Consider the following 17,214-nt stretch of genomic DNA (forward strand, 5'->3'; position numbering starts at 1 on the left):
TTCTTGAGCAGCATAGGCCCATAAGTATCAGCTATTGGGAGCCAGCAGCCCTGAAGGCACTGTGGTTATGAGCTTGGCTGTTAACCAAAGGAATATTTTCTATGTCCAAAAAAATCCAAACCAGTTGCCATCGAGTTGATTCCAACTCACAGTGGCCCTATAGGACAGAGTAGAACTGCTCCCCAGGGTTTCCAAGGAGTGGCTGGTGGATTCGAACTGCTGGCCTTTTGGTTAGCAATTGAGCTCTTAACCACTCTACCCACCAGGGCTCCTGAGACAATAATAAAATTATTTAATAGAGGATAGGAGACCTGGTGGTGCAGTGGTTAGCGCTCAGCTGCTACCCTTAAAAGGTGGGCAGTTCGAACCCACCAGCCACTCTGCAGGAGAAAGATGTGGCAGTCTGCTTATGTAAAGATATACAGCTTTGGAAACCTTATGGAGCAGAGCAGTTCTATTCTGTCTCACAGGGTTGCTTTGGCTCAGAATCAACTCAATAGCAGTGGGTTTTAGGATTATTTAAAAAAGGATAAGAAAATTAGTAGCAGAAAGACTAGGCACAAACATTATAAATAACTCATGAAAGTATGGAAATGGTCAAATTGTGCAACAAAAAAGGAAAAAAATCTATTAGTAAATATGCTGGGTTATTATGTAGCTGTTAAAATGGCAACTCTGATAATTAGGTAGAAATATTGAAAAACATTGACTCCAACTGAATAAAATACATTACAATAACAACATATTCAGTATTATTATTTTTAATAAAATACCAACTATATGTAGACAACATTTATAAGAGAATATGAAGAAATAAATATTATTAGCGGTGGGTTATATTAAGTTTTAAGAAAATAAACTTTGTGTTGACTTAATTTTTAAAGTGTACTATCAAGATATGAGCTTAAGAGAATGGGTAATGGCAATAAAAAAATAAATAAATAAGATCATGTAAATAAGGTAGGTATTTGCTTCAATAAAAAAAGTTATATTACGTCTGTTATTATCATTAATAAGAACTCATATTTATTTATCATTTCCTGTATGCTGAGTCTTAAAGCAAAAATCCGTCAAAACTGTGGTTAGTCTCAGTTTTGCATAGATCTTTGCTTGCACTCCAGTCAGAAATGGATAAAATAAGAACACACGTTACAAACGTGAGACAGAGATATCAAAATGAAGGCAGTTTCTGCTCTTCGTTACGGGAAATGCAAAAAGGAATCTATGAGATGGCACCTGCCCTTAAGACACTTAGAATTTAGCTGGGGTGGGGATGAGGGATCATACCTGAAAAAATGGGCAGTTAAATACTCTGGTTTCTATTTCCTCAAAGTGCAATAAAAGATTTCTTAAAAAAAGAGGGGCGAGAAGAAGAAGAAATAGAGATGAAGGAAGGAAGGAGAGACAAAAGGAAGGAAGAAAAGGGAAAAAGGAAGAAAGGAAGGAAGAAAGAAAAGAAGGAGAAAAGGAAGAAAGGAAGAAAAAAGAAAAGCAGCTCCATTAGTGTTATTCTACAGACACGTAACTGGAATTTGTGACAGGACAATTCAGTTGTGCAGGATGAGCCCACATGTTGCAGGATGGCATGGTTTACATCCCTGACTCCTGTCCCTTAAATCCCACTTCTCCCAGTCATTGTGGCAAGCAGAAAAAATAAAATTTTTAATCAATCAAAATCGATTTTAAAACACCTCACCTGCCACACTTGCTGTTTTTCCAGTATGCCAGGTACCCTCTCTCCTCAGGGCTTTTGCACAACCTGTCCCATATCTGCAGAGCTCTTTCCCCACTTGCTCCATCTCTCATGCAGCTCTTGACACTAATGTCCCCAGCCACCTTATCACAAGTGTCAACACCCTTCCTCAACACACACACAACCACTTCCTATCTCCTCTCCTTAACTTGTTTTTCTTCTTATCAATTACCATTTTTTTAAACATTTTTAAAAAATACATTTTAATTCTTTATCTTGTTTGTTTGTAGTCTGCCCCTCTCCCCCATCAGAATAAATGCCCCATGAAGACGGGCATTTCCTTTTCCATGTTGTTCACCGCTGTCTACTCAGTACCTAGACGAATCTTTCTCAATTTTTTTTTTCATTATTGCTCCCCAGGAAGCCCTTTTCATATTTTTTTTTTCTAACCACCCCCCCAACCAATGAAATTTTTATACCACAGATATACTGTATATCTGTTTATGTTCTGTGACCCTTTGGAGGGACAAAAACCACTATAATATCTAAGGAGTTTTGTTTGCCCCCAAAAACCAGTATTTGCCCATTGGGGCAATATTACTTGACTGAGAATGAATGATCTAGAATAAGGCCCTGCCTGAAGGACATAATAACAATATGTCAAATAAATAAATGATTTAATTAATACGCACCAAATTTTATCACATTAAATACCATCAACATGTTAACTTATGCCATGTGAAAACGTTTTAAAGCAAACATCAAAAAGCGCTTTCTGTCATTTCTGTTCAGTATAAACATATCCTGAGATTACAAGGTGAGCTGCTAAAATTTTTTTCACGTTTAACTGTATAAACCAGATTTCTCTTACTATGAAACCAGATTTCTCTTACTATGTAATCAGAATAAAATGCAGGTATAAATTACACTTTGAGGCTATGTATAAAACCGCATCACTCATCTATAAACCCTGATTTCAAATTTTGCGCTAGTTGAAACAGCCTCCTTAGCTTGAGATGCTATAAATTTGAAAATATAAAACCTATAAGATTTTGCATAAAAAGTTTACTTAAAACCTGAAAATCATTGCATTCAACTGCACGCTCCTAGACATAAGAGGGGCTGTGATTAATCTGCCTTTATAGCTCCCTTGTTGAGTACCTGGCACGCAGTGTACACCTAATAAAGACTGTTTGAATGAATACAGTCTGGATCTATTTAAGAAGAGTTTATGGAGACCCTAGAACTTGGACAGAAACTGAAAGCTTAAATTGAATTTGGGTAAGGGAAACATTTCTCAGTTGATAGAACATCAAAAAATATATATATACATAGTGACAACTGTATGTTGGAGAACACAAGGAAATCATATGGAGAGTGTTAAAAGAGTCTGATTATGAAAAGCCTTGAAAACTAGCCTTGGGAGTTTGGACTAAAAGATGAAAGCAAAAAGAAACCATTAAAGGAATTTATGAAGTGGAGTGACATAATTAAAATAGTCTTTTAAGAAAAATCATCTGGCAACAGCGTCGCTATGAGTCCGAATCGAGTCAATGGCAACAGGTTTGGAGTTTTTTGTACAAGTGTAAGCAACCAGGAGCCCTGGTGATACAGTGGTTAAGAGCTTGGCTGCTAATCAAAAGGTCGGCAGTTTGAATCCACCTTGGAAACCCTATGGGGCAGGTCTACTCTGTCATATAGGGTTGCTATGAGTCAGAATTGACTCGACAGCCATAGTTTTTTTGGTAGGTGACTGAGACTCTTCAGACATTCAGAGGAACTGTGTAGAATACCTCAGAATTGCCCCATCAAAGAACAGAGAGGTTAAGCAATGGTCAAGGGTTGCTCTTTAGGTGTGAACACCTCCACAATCCCTCGCTGCTCCTGTACAGGTGTTTCAGAAAAAGCCTTAAGGCAGGAAAGCAAAAAGCCACCACATGTACATCTCATTGCCCACCCAGCTGCCCACCTCAGCTGTGCTGAAATCCGCAGCCTGAGGAGCTGTGACATGGGCACCACAAGCCGCTGCTACCCCAGGGTTCCTCACCCACAGCACTATTGACATTTTGACCAGATAACTCTTTGTTGTAGGGGCTCTCCTGTGCATTGTAGGGTGTTTATCAGCATCCCAGGCCTTTTTTCACTAGATTTTAGCTGCCCCCTGCCCAGTTGTAGCAATGAAAACTGTCTGCAGACATTGTCAAATGTCCCCAGCGAGTTAAAATCCCCCCGCCGTGGTTGAGAACCACTGTGCAACACTGAACATGGACAAGTTGCTTCAGTTCTCTTAATCTCGGTTTCTTCATCTGTAAAATGAGGAAAATAATAGGTCTGACCTCATCGGTTTTGGGAGAGAGTTAAATGGGATGGTGAACATTAAGCATTTAGCAAAATACCTGACACATGTATGTGTTTAATAATAATGGTAACAATAATGATAATAATGGCAGTGCCGTACAAGATCTCTAACTTTAGAGTGGTGCATTTTTACGGCTAGAATTCAAGGTTTAATTTCCTCTTTTGTGATTAAAAAATAATAAGGTGCTTATTCCTAATATCTAGTGCAGTAAATGGATCAGAGGCTGAATCTCAATGTGAATAAATCAAAGTGGAAAGGCCGACATCAATCACTTTCATCTCCTTCCATTACCAAACACCAATTAATGCTCTGGAGTTAAACAGGACCACGTGTCATTTTGTTGTCACTAAGTGAATGTGAGGTGTGAAGGAGATAAAAAGAACTCTGCTTTCAAAGTGAATAACAGATTAGAATGTTGTCTTTGAGAATAATCTTGAAGAATTTACACTTCAGTATTTTACAAAATGCAGATTTAAAATGTGCATTTTACTAAAACAATTTTTTTGAACAGAGTCTGCAATCTCAGGCTTAAAGGCATGAATATTTTAGGCTTATTAGCATAAACTGAATACCAGCGTGCAAACACTGAAATGAATTTAAAGAAAATTGTAAATGATGCATTACATAGAGTAATTAGATTTCTGTATGATCGGCGCAAATGCATTAGCAAAAACAATTATGCACTGATACAATGAAAAACCACTCTCAGGGAAAAAGTCATTAGTGTAATAAAAAGGACAGTTTGCAGGGGCTCCTCCTGGACTTTCTTAGACTCAATCACAAACAGCTGTTACCATCTGCCCACGAGAGCCCTTGGCAGAGATATGTGATAAACCTCTGCCAAACCCCCCACTATTGCAAATGTCTACCCCAGAACTCTCAGAGACTAAATCTCTTTGAGAGACTTGAGCAAATGAATCTACAGTGAGACTGGTTTAAATCATTCTTAAGAGATTTTAGGGGAGTACTAAAACAAGATAAACAGGGAAATTGTATTCATGGGAAATCGCTTTTATGGCTTCTACTTCTTCTGTCTCTGAAACTTTTAGAGGGTGTGCACTTTTGCCAAGGAGCCCCAGTGGTACAGTGGTTAAGCGCTCAGCTGCTAATAGAAAGGTCGGTGATTTGAACCCACCAGCCGCTCCAAGGGAGAAAGATGTGGCAGTCTGCTTCTGTAATGATGTATAGCCTTGGAAACATCATGGGGCAGTTCTACCCTGTCTTATAGGATCACTATGAGTCGGAATTGACTCAAAGGAAGTGGGTTTAGTTTTGGTTTAGAACTTATGTTCACAGTGAAATCATTGCTTAAATTTATTGCATTGTACTGTAACTACTTTTTTGTGGCAAATATATACCTAACAAAACATTCAACATTCTTCACATTTACAATTCAGTGACATGTTCACTGTGTTGTACATCACCATTATCTGTTTGCATGTTTTTCCATCATTCTGAACAGAAGCTCAGTGTCTCCTAAGCAAGGACTCCCCCTTCCCCCTGTAATTACTTTTTAATGTATCTTTTGGAACTCTTCAAGTGCTGGTGACAAGGCTTTGTCTTCTTCATACCCCCAGGACCTAGCACAATGCAGGCATTCAATAAATGATGAAAGAATGAACAAAAGAGGGTTGGCCCAGCTCACCATGACTGATGCACAAGGCCCCAAGAACAGTTAAGAACTTAAAATATCAATCTGAGTGTTCACAGGGATGTCTTAACAAGTACCGCACCTCAAAACCACTGAGCCTTCCTCTCTCGTCTTTGCCTTCCTAGAATAGATACAGTCTGAAGCAGCAGGAAGTGAGGCAATCATGTATAGATTCTGAATGTTCACAGAGCCATGTGACATGGGTCAGATCTACATCCCCAAAGAAAAGACGTTAGGCAATCTTCCAGATCATTGAAACAGAGAAGTGTTTGCCAGAAATTTCCAGTAACTTGGCAACGTGTTGTTGTTACTGTTTTTCTGCTTGGATTAATATTATAATTGCCTCAATTCTCCATTTGTCCATTCATGTTCAGACATAGCTTAAGATAAAATAATTTGAAGCAGAGTGTCCTAGGGGGATATAAAGGAAGGAGCCCAGAGACAAAGGAGGAGCCCTCAAAACTAGCTCAACTGTCTTCGAACAGCCTGAATGCATCCAGGTGGCAGCCTAAAAACTATGACGCAAAACTGGATGCCCTCAAACACGTAGGAAATGCTTATTTGTATTTTACACATAAGGATGTTCACTATTTTCACCATGTGAGGCATTTGATTTTACCTTAATTTATCAAAATGTCAAAAGCAAAGCCACGTAGCTCAACTGTTTCTATTTAATTTCTATGGATGTTTCTACTAGGAGGCTTTTCTGTAAGGATTCAATCGGGAAAGTTTAAATGAAACAATGGTGAAGATCAAATGGTTTTAAAAACTGAACTTAAATAATAAAACCATCTCCCAGGAAATGACTTTGAATAATTAAAAAAAAAAAAAAATCACATGAAGTGCACTAGAGTCTCGCATTGATGTTATTTCTGAAGTCCTGGCTCCACGATTGTGCTAAAGATGAAATAGTGTATAAACCAGTGCCTCCTGGGCCTTCCATTATCAGTCTCTGTTATATTTCATCCAAGACAACCCACCCTCTATTGCCCTAGTCCTGTTTATAGGCAGCCACGAGCTTCAATTTATGACTGATCACGGCAGATTTCTAAAATTTGACAGCAATATAAGCAAGCACCGTATAAACTAAAATGAAATCATCTGTGAGAAAGCTTTGTAAACTGCAACACACCATGCGAATCTGAGTTAATATGGCACAGAAAGCTCATTGGAGCCTTCTTTTTTTTTTTTAACAAAATAATCTGACTAATTGCAAGGATAAAATTTCATTAAAGCCTTTAACCTGATTTTCCTTTTTAATTATCCAAAGCTTATTTATTTTCTGAGAGTAGATTTGTTTTCTTAAACCACATCTCTTCCCCTGCTTGCTCTGGCTGAATTTCCTAGAGACCACTGTGATGTATCACCTCTGGACCCATTTGATTCAAGGCGAGATAGGATTATTCTACCTGCTTTGCAGGAACTCACCATGGAAACCACACAACAGAGAAAAATGAGTGAGAAAAAAGCGAATCAAAATCACTGTGGAGACTGGAAAACAGGTAGTTAAAATTAAAGCCAGAGTTCCCCCTGCTTACTAGAAATTTTATTCCTGGGCCTTAAACAGAATGCACAGACCTACTTTAAGTCAGATTGTTCTTGTTAGTTGCCTTGAAGTCGATTCAGACTCATGGAAACGACTTTGTTAAATGGCCTACAAAACAATCTCCTCACCCCCAACTTAATTTTTTTTTTTTCCCCAGACCTAACCATTTAACTATTTGTAAGAATGATACAAATAAAAAATAAGATACAGTAATGATCCTGCATTTTAAAAAAAGGCTCCAGTTATGTCAATAAAAACATTGTGAATGACATTAAAAACCAAATTGCCCATGATGTGCTCTGCTCTGTTTCTTTTTTCATTCTTTAGGATTTTTTTTTTTTCCTTCAAACTTTGCTGCTCTGAGGGAAGGAAAAGGTGTACTTTCAGATGCCTCATCATACTAAAAAGAAATCCAATGTTAATTTCTTTCTTACAAAGGGTCTCAAAATTTTTCTTAATGTCTTCAGGTTTACTGAAAATATTACAGCATTGCAGAAATACACAAATGGCTCCACGTGATGTTTTGAAATTCATCCCAACTGAAGACTGAGTTCCAACCTCTGTGTTGGACAGACTGCCAAAATCCAAAAGCTTCAGCATTATTTCCTTATTATGAGGATCGACTTCAATGGTCTCCTGACCCAGTACTGAAACCTCAGGAATATCGTTCTCTCTCTGTTTCCCTCCTCCTCCTGAAGTTTGAGAAGCCTCTCTGAGTCTGCTTAATCAGATGCATGGCTTAGCCCGCCCTCTTGCTGTGGAGCTTCTCGCTGGGGATGATGGAGATTTTCTCCCACGTGCGCTTGTCGATGTGGAAGTAGTTGGCCAGATGCACACAGTATTTCTCAGTGATGATCCTGACCGCCTTCTTCGCAGTTCTGGTGTGAGCTGGGCCCATGCTGGCCAGTTCCTGGAAAAAGAGCCAAGCTTTTTGTGTCCCCTCAGTTAAAAAAAAAAATGTTTGAGCATATCCCCAATAGATTTATTTTAAAACATATATAAAAATAGATATTTTTAAGATGTCTTAATAAAAATATTTCTCCCCAAGAAGAGATCATCGATTAAATACCTAAGATATTCTCATAATTACCTTGTCATGGAATTAAGACTAAGGTTTACTCTAGAGCCTTTACCTTCTTACTTTTGTTTTCTTTTCCTTTGCCGTGCCCTCGGATTTCATTATATCTTAACCTGCTCCTAGGTGCCTGTGTTGCTACTCTGAATCCTATGTGGGACATTCTGACACTTTTACACATTGTGAAGCAGCTCGTGGCAATTTCATCTCAGTAGAGACTGGTTGTTCTGAGTAGGACCTAGTCAGATTCCATCTGAGTGGAATTCAGTGGGCTGCTCAAAGTCACTTGTGCTAAAATTTTATAGAGTTCAATATTTCATGAAATAAGTGGTCTGTTATCATAGACTTAAATTTGTTTATTCCTAAATGTGGGTCATCGTATTGTTCTAGCAAGGTATATTGGGTAATATCTATTTTCATTCTTACCAGTTTTTTTTTTTTTTTTTTTTTTAACATTAGCAGGCTTAAAGGACTCACCATTGTATTGATACTAGTGTTACAGTTCCCAGAATATTCTTTAAGATGGGAATTAAGGAGGATCAGGATGAAAACCTATTATCATTTTGCTTAATTTTTTAAAACACTTTAAATCATACTTGATAAAATAAAATCATTCAAAAATACTCAAGAATATATATTATGTTACTACAATAGGAAATAGCATAGAAAAATTATATTTCAAAATAACTGTACGTGATCACACATGCACGCACACACGCGCACACACACACACACACACTGTCCATGACTTATTTCCCAGGGCCTAGCTAAGAGCCAGCAGTAAGCTAGTGGTTCTACAGTTAACAGTTATCTTCTTAAGGGCAAAGGACTGGAATGACATCTTCCAGTCGCATCTGATTTAACCACACACATGGTCAGACAATGTACTCTCTAGTCCTTCTGTGAATATTTATATAATGCATTTAAAAACCAAATAAAAATTACTTTTAGAGTTAGGTAGGCACTATGATGTTATCCACATCTCACATCCCTTTCCTTCGTGTGGATAAGCAAAAGGGGGAGATGTATTACATTTATTTTTTTAATTAAGTTTATTTGGTCTCAAAAGAGGACAATTCAATTAATGTTTTTCCATACATAATCCTTTTTCTTTACTGAATTATTTTCCCTTTAAAGTTTTAGTACCAGCTGAATAGGGAGAGGGGCTTAGATGCTACTGTCCTGGTGAGGGTAAAAAAATGCATTCCTTCAAATGTTCATGTACTATTCTTAGCTTTCATTCTAACTAATTTAATAACCTATTCTTAGCTTTTATTCTAACTAATTTAGTAACATTAAAAATTAATCTTTGCTACTCTTTAGGAAAGGGAAAATTTTAGCCAAGAGAATGGAGAGAAGATTTGTGTACATCCTTAATTATTTAAATATTTCTGTCCCTGCCACTGAAGGTGTAAATTGGGGGGGGGGGGGAGAGAGTTTGGTGCTTTTTGACAGTGACAGGGCATTTGTAAATGTGTAATGGGTTGCTGTAAAGCATAGGCATTGCCCAACATCTTTATAGTAAGCAATTTCCCAGGGCAAAGGGAAATCGTCTAAGGGTAGATGGTGTATTGCATAGGCCTTTTACTAAAGCCAGGTTTCCTAATTTATCATACTAGTTGTGTTCCTAGTATACCAAATATTTCCCTCCCTCATTGCTAACCAACCTCCATTGGCATAAGGAGAAATATCTCCCTTTTCCCATTCATCTGCCCCTCTTCTTCCTCCTACCTCAGCTCACCCCTTTTTTTGAAAACCCTGCTGACACTTCTGGCATCCTCAGCAGAACCTCAGAAAGCTGCAACGGCAAAGTCTAATGCATTTGATGTGTAGCTAAGAAACAGACCGGGATGTGACCTTCTCCTAACCCGTTGCCGTTGAGTGGATTCCAATTCCTAGTGACCCTATAGGACAGAGTAGTACTGACCTATCGGGTTTCCAAGGCTGTAAATCTTTATGGAAGCAGACAGCCACATTTTTCTCCTGAGGAGAAGCTGATGGGTTCAAACAGCTGATCTTTCTGTTAGCAGTCCACCGCTTAACCAGTGCACCACCAGGGCTCCTACCCAGGTTCAAAACACCCTTATACATACAGTGGTCACAGCTTTGATACCAAAATGATGATAACATGTTCCCCCAGGCAAAGCTTTCTAAGACTTAACGTAAATTTCTTAATGGCAAGCAAAGAAATCTAGATTGTAGTAAACAACCAGGGCTTAGAAGAAGAGGATCTGGATTAGGAAAACTGTAGCTGCTGACCACAGTGAAACTTTGAGTTCTCAATTGTTCTCAAGTAAGACAGTTCATAAAGGTCAAGTTGGTGCTGTCTTTATCAGCAGCCCAGACATTTATATAGTTCTTTCCTCCATACTCCTGTGCAAGAGTGAAAACATCAGAGGAAAAGAAGATAGCGCGGGAGGGGGCAGAGGATGACACTCGTTAAGAAAATGTTCTAGTTTCACATTCTCATATCTTCCCCGAAAGGCTTTGCAAATTTTACTGTAAGGCTGAATGAGCTGGAACATTCTCTGAGGGATTTTATCCATCGCACAGGATCTTTCTCTTAATAGCAAACTACTTCATCGTCATAAAAAATCATAACAAAATCTAAAGGTAAAATGATTACATTATACACTCTTAAACTTTGTCAGTTTCAGAGGCTTTGTAACACCTCCTCCAGTTGCCTTCCCAGATTTCATCTGATACTTGTTGTAGTAGTTGCTCATCAAAGCAGAGAAAAATCATTCTCCATATTCATTATCCAGAGAAAAAATAATTGGGCCGCCTATGAATAGCTCAGAATTGTCCCCCTGTAGGAGAATGGTGGGGATGGGGTGGGGTGGGTGTCATCTTCTGCCAAGGCCTTGTATGGAAGCAGGAGATGATGGCGTCCAGTTGCCAGTAATTCCAAGGACTACAAGATCGGCTGTATCATTCTATCTCTAATTATCCTGATTCATTGGCCGTTAATGCTGTCAGGAATTTGTGACAGAAAACCAGCACATTAAAAACAAAACTGAATGCATGAATTCTGGCCCTTTAAGCCTAAAATACTAACATAGCAACCAATCTGATGGAGGGGATGGGGTGGAGGGGGAGGGGATGATATCACAGCTGCACAATTGCACGTTGTAATCACTGCCGTTATCTTCTGCTTTTTATATTCAATAGTTCTCTGGTGGTTCTCTGTGCTGAGCACTGCATACTGATTTGGAGAAAAGTAAATGAGTTTCTGAACACATAAAGTCTTCCTGGTATACTTAGAACAATTCACTTCCCTTTTTTCCTTTTCGGATTTATTTTCTAACTTCAAAGGCCATGTGACAGCAGTCACTTATTTTTAACTTTTTTCTTTTAACTAATTTATTAGGCAGGGTGTGTACCTGATGGGGTGAGCATGCAAAAAAGAAATCATAAACAAATTTCTTCTTAATAAGAGCCAGGTTGAAACACTCACATTTAGATGTTCTGACATGGTATAGGGGATATTTCTGTAGATTTTCCTGCTTAGAAATCTAGAAAGTACAAGGAGCCAGTGATTGTGTTCAAAAGGCAGCGCTCAGATTCAAAGACGAGGCTCTTCAGTTTCCAGAAACTTCAGCATTCTCTGACGAGACCTCAGGTTGTGGATATGCCTTGGGAAAATGAGTGTCACTGCTGACTGCTGCTCCTGTCCCCAGACGGACGTTTCTGCCCCAGTGCCAGATGTGAGGCTGGGTGGTGGGAAGTGCATGCTTTAAAGAAGGCGGTGGGCGCACTCACTCTCCATGAAGAGGGCTGGAGAGCAGGGAGCAGCTGTTGTGGGGACCCATATATTAGAGCCCCCACCCGTGGCCAGCTAGCCCAGCTTGCATTCCATTCCCTCCTATCTGGGAGGATATAATGAGCTAATGGATATGTATGACCCAGCTTAAAAAGAACAACTGAAGGACTAGGTGCTCTCCTCTGAGACGACAGCTGGTTGTGAAGCCAATTCTGACTTCACGGCAACCCCATGTGTATCAGAGAAGATCTGTGCTCCAGAGATTTTTGGTGGATGATTTTTCAGAAGTAGCCGACCAGGCCTTTCTTCTGTGGGACCTCTGAGTGGCTTGAACCTCTAAACTTTCAGTCAGCAGCCAAGAGCATTAATTGTTTGCACCACCTGTGTATGATGCCGGATACTTTATGTAATAATTCATTTAATCCTTAACCCACCATGTGATGTAGGTTTTTTTTTTTATTATTCCCATTTTATAGGTCAGGAGACTAGGGCTTAGAAAGGTAAAGTTCCTGGCCCAAGGTCACACTGCTTGAAAGTATTGCTGATATTCTGACTCCTGCAGTTAACCAGGTGTGGCTACCACTCCCCTTGTCTACTCACCAGACTGCCTCTCAATGTGCTGTCATCATGCCTGAGAAGGCAGTGGCATCTCATGAGATGACCCCAGGATTTGTGGTCAGGAGACCCAGGTCACACCGCTGCTCTGCCTGTTTCTAATATGTGACCACTGTCAGCCTGTTTTGTCACCCCTTGCCAAAAAAATGGGGGAAAATCAGACTTACCTCAAAGGACCACTGTAGGAATTGCATCCACTTTCCAAGCAGAGTACTTGAGATATAATAGGCGCTCAATTAATGTTTGTTAAGTCTGATTTCTGGGTGACTAAATTCTGTAATTAAAATATGTGTGTATATTTTCACATTTAATAGCAGTTTGATAACACCTCAGTTTGTCTTTGAGAACTTAATTCTTCACTTTACCCTCTTTCTGTACATAGATACCCATGCATTTGCTTCCACATTTAGAGCTCAAATTCTCAGCCAAACACGCATACGTACATTGAAGACGATGTGGGCACCTCGCAGCAGGAACTTGGTGACAGAGTGTTAAATTAGATCACATGCTTGGCAGTGAACTATACTCAAGCTTACATTTATTCACACAAACATTTCCTGATCCGAGTGCCTCACCCACTCAGGATTCCTACTCTTGGCTGTTTGGGGTGCCTCCCAGCTTACAGCCCACAGTGCTGTGCCCACCCCAAGAAGGAAAAGGCTGCTGGCCATGTAGCGGGGGTAGGAGGATCAGTTGCACAAGTGACAGAAAAAAAGGAAGAGTTGAGAAATAAGAGTAAGTGCAGCAGGAACCAGGGACAGCTTGGGCTTCCCAGAGGTGGTGGTCTGCCTCTAGGCGAGGTAGTCCAGAAGCTTTTCTGGACACAACGGAGTGAGGTGGGAGAGAAGGACCATGAAACTATCCCCAGCCTCTGCGACACTAGCACAAGATGCACAGAAACATCAGGTCTCAGGGCCTTTGCACGTGCTCTGCCCAAAATGCTCTTGCTCCCACCCTTTGCCCAGCTGGTGTCTTCTCCTCAAGCTCCTTTCTTGACTTTTCCTTTTTAAAGCAGTCATGATCACCCCCATTTTCTCAAGCCATTGTGATATTGCATCATCTGCATAGTACCTATCATTATCTGAAATTAAATTGTTCATTAAGTTGCTTGTTTTCTGGTTTGTCTTCCCCTTCTACAAAGCAAGCTACTTACTACTGTAGCCTCAATGCCCAGAATAATGACTCAATGCATACTTACCAAATGACTATTGCCAGTGACATTTCACCCTTTCTAGGCTGTTACTTTCCTCCGTATTCTAGATCTCCAATTGGATGTCCCATTTTTACTCAAAACCACGCCTCACAAACTAAGCTGCAGGTCCTCCTGCCAATCCCCAAAACAGGCAAGATATTTCCTGTCTGAGGAATTTTGCGTGCTGTTCCCTCCACCTGGAAGGAACATGGACTACCTCAACTGGCTTCCCTCTCCCACCAAATTCTCTCCTCTTAGGACAGCTGGCTGCTTCTCATCTAAATTCGGTGTCATCTCATTATTTTCTATCAGAACAATCTGGGTTTCTTTTTTTTTTTTTTTTCCATTTATTTACCTATTTCTTTGTTTCTTCTCTATCTCCTCCACTAGACTATAACCTTAGTAGAGCAGAGACCATGTACATTTTATTTTCCAATGTATGCTTAGGATACAGCACAAGGCAGAGACCACAGTGGTACTAAATGAATTGCTGAATAAACGATAAATGAATGAGTGGTTTTAAGACAGTCTGTTCACAGTTGGACTAGGAGGCAAATCTTACTTGCAAATTTATTAATGGTTATAATTCCTTACCTCTTTTAATTTCTATATAAACTATCTCTTTGTTAAAAGACAAGTTAAAATTCTACATTGTCGGTAAGGCTTCACTAAACATTCCAGCCATAGTCACCTTATTCATTTAATTCACAAATGTGTCCTCAGCATTTACTGGTGCCAAGTGCTGTAAGGGATAGAAAGATGCATTAGGTATGGTCACTGACCTCAATGAGCTTTGAATATTTATCACACGCATTTGGACTGGATTGAAATTTTTATGTGTCAAATGAATAAATGAATCTGCTTAATTATAGCTTTGTTGACATCTCAGCTCCTTTTCCTCATTCTTCAGCATATTAAACACAAACACGTAGCTTATTCCCATAATCTTCCTGGGACGGGTCAAGAAAAGCCTTTGTTCCAGAAGAATCAAGAGTTTGTCTATTCCGTACAGAGCTGATACTGGAAAATGGAGTAGCTTCGCGGCAACTCCTGTGTCTGTTTTACACCCTATTAATTTGTTATATTTCAATGAACTTCCTGAAAACCACACCCTCTGGTATCTAAATGGAAACATGGAAACATTTTCTAAACCAGAAGTAAAAACATTTGAATTCCTACCATTTGAAGGGGCTTTCTTTCACTATTTCAAATATCTCTTAGTCTCGTTTTCTTTTTCTCTCCAGGCTTCTCATGACCATTTTGTGATTTTGGCCTCTTAAGTTTAAAAAATCGACTTTGAAATTAAATTCAGTTGTTTTTCATTGCTGCATCCGTTATGTCCAATCCTTGAAAAACTTTTATGCATGCAACACAAAAACAAGTTGCTAAAATGTGGGAAATTCAGTCACTTGGCTGTTTCATTTATCTGATACTTTTTCCACAACAGGTTTAGGTGATATTTACTGCATTAGATAAACGGAGCAGCTGCTGGGGCAGCGTCTCAGCATAGTCAGTGTGCTACCGATTTTCTGTAACCTATCTGAGCTTTATTCTTTCTAGCCCTATTTTCTATCCCCCTCAACTGCAGGTTGCTAGAACTGCCTTCTCCTTCTAGATGCTTCACCTCCTTTCTGCCCTGCCTACCTCAGCCACAATGATGGAGTTCCAGTATCCTTTATATTTGTAAACTCCCTATCAGTCCACTGCACTAACTCACTGTACTGACCAAGTCCAACTTCACTGATTCAGACTTCAAAATAACAGACTTCAGGAGCCTCACCACCTGCCCTCATTGCCTGTAATGTTCTGGTTATATTTTCTACTCAGCTACAGCAAATCTGTTTGTCATTTTCCAACATTCATTCACTGAGTTGTTGAATCTCCTCAGCTCTCTCATTAAATCTGCTGTCATGGCATGTCAGTTCTACCTCCAAAATGTATCCTAACTCTAAGCACTTCTTGTCATCCCCACCGCTACAATCTTAGTCCAAGTTTTCCTAGACATTCCCTGAGAGACTCCACTGAGAGGTCTCCCTGACTCCCCTCCATAAATCATCTCATGCATAGTAATTGGAAACAACCCTGCAAACATCCTTTCTAAAACGTAAATTGGGTCATGTCATTCCTCTGCTTAGAAAGTTCTAGTGGCTTCCCTTTAGAACCACAGTAAACTCCAAACTTCCTACCTTGCCCCTTAGGTCTTGTGTGATCTGACACCTCAAGCCCTTCACTGCCCACTCTGTTCATTCACTCTATAAGCATGGCCCTCTCTTTCTTGTAGAAAAACACCAAGCTCATTCCCTTCTCAGGCCCGTGACTTACTTTTTCTTCCACTTGAACCCTCTTCCCCTGCATCTTCGCCTGGCTTCCTCCTCATCATGTGGGCTTCAATTCAAATGTCATCTTCTCGAAAATGCCTTTCCTGACCTCTGTAGTTAAGCAACACCCCTTCTCAGTCTCTGTGACATATCCGCTTTTGTATGTTCTTAGCACACAGCAGTTATTGAGACTATCACATTAATTTGTTTACTTGTGTATTGTTCACCTCTCTCCCCTTAGAATGTAAGTTGCTTAAGGCCAGGCTCAGCGTAAGTGTTGTTCTCCATCATATATCCAGTAGCTAACACAGAATCTGTCACACAGTGGGCATTCCTTTCATTCATTCAACAAATACTTATTTAGTAACTACTGCGTGTCTGCCATGGAGTCCTGGATGGCACAAACAGTTAAGTCCTCAACTACTAACCCAAAGGTTGGCAGTTTGAACTCACCCAGAGGCATCTCAGAAGAAAGGCCTGGCAATCTGCTTCTGAAAGTTCACAGCCTTGAAAACCCTATGGAGCAGCTCTGCTCTGTACATGTGGGGTTGCCATGAGTCAAAATTGACTCAACAGCAACTGGGGTGTGTCCACCACTGCCCTGGGCACTAGAATATGAGCTGTGAATAAAACTGAAAAGTTCTCGCCCTGAAAAAATTTATATTATTTCAAGCATGGAGGAGGCACACTATAAATAAACTTAATAAACAAGTAAATGTATACTCTATCAAGTGATAATAAGTATTTTTAAAAAACAATGCAGGAAAGGGGAATAGGAGATACCAGAGAGAACCTTTGCGCCCCCATTAAAAAAAAAAAAAAGTGTGAATTACTCCTGCCATTGCTTCCATAGCACTTTGGATACACTTTTTTCCCATACATAGCATATTTTATAATAGTTAGGTTTACATGACTTTGGTCTTTATTTCGCTCTGAGTTCTAGGTTAGTAATGATATTATGCATATCTTTATTTGCCTAGTGCCAGGCATGTAGCAAAAACA

General features: G+C 39.7%; 1 pseudogene; it reads right to left on the bottom strand.

Annotated features, from left to right (window-relative positions):
• Positions 1-2,248: 2,248 nt before the first annotated feature.
• Positions 2,249-16,474, bottom strand: LOC126058994 (40S ribosomal protein S17-like; annotated as a pseudogene).
• Between the last annotated feature and the right edge of the window lie 740 nt (positions 16,475-17,214).

Source organism: Elephas maximus, chromosome 15 (genome assembly GCF_024166365.1).
Source record: "Elephas maximus indicus isolate mEleMax1 chromosome 15, mEleMax1 primary haplotype, whole genome shotgun sequence".
NCBI lineage: Eukaryota > Metazoa > Chordata > Mammalia > Proboscidea > Elephantidae > Elephas > Elephas maximus.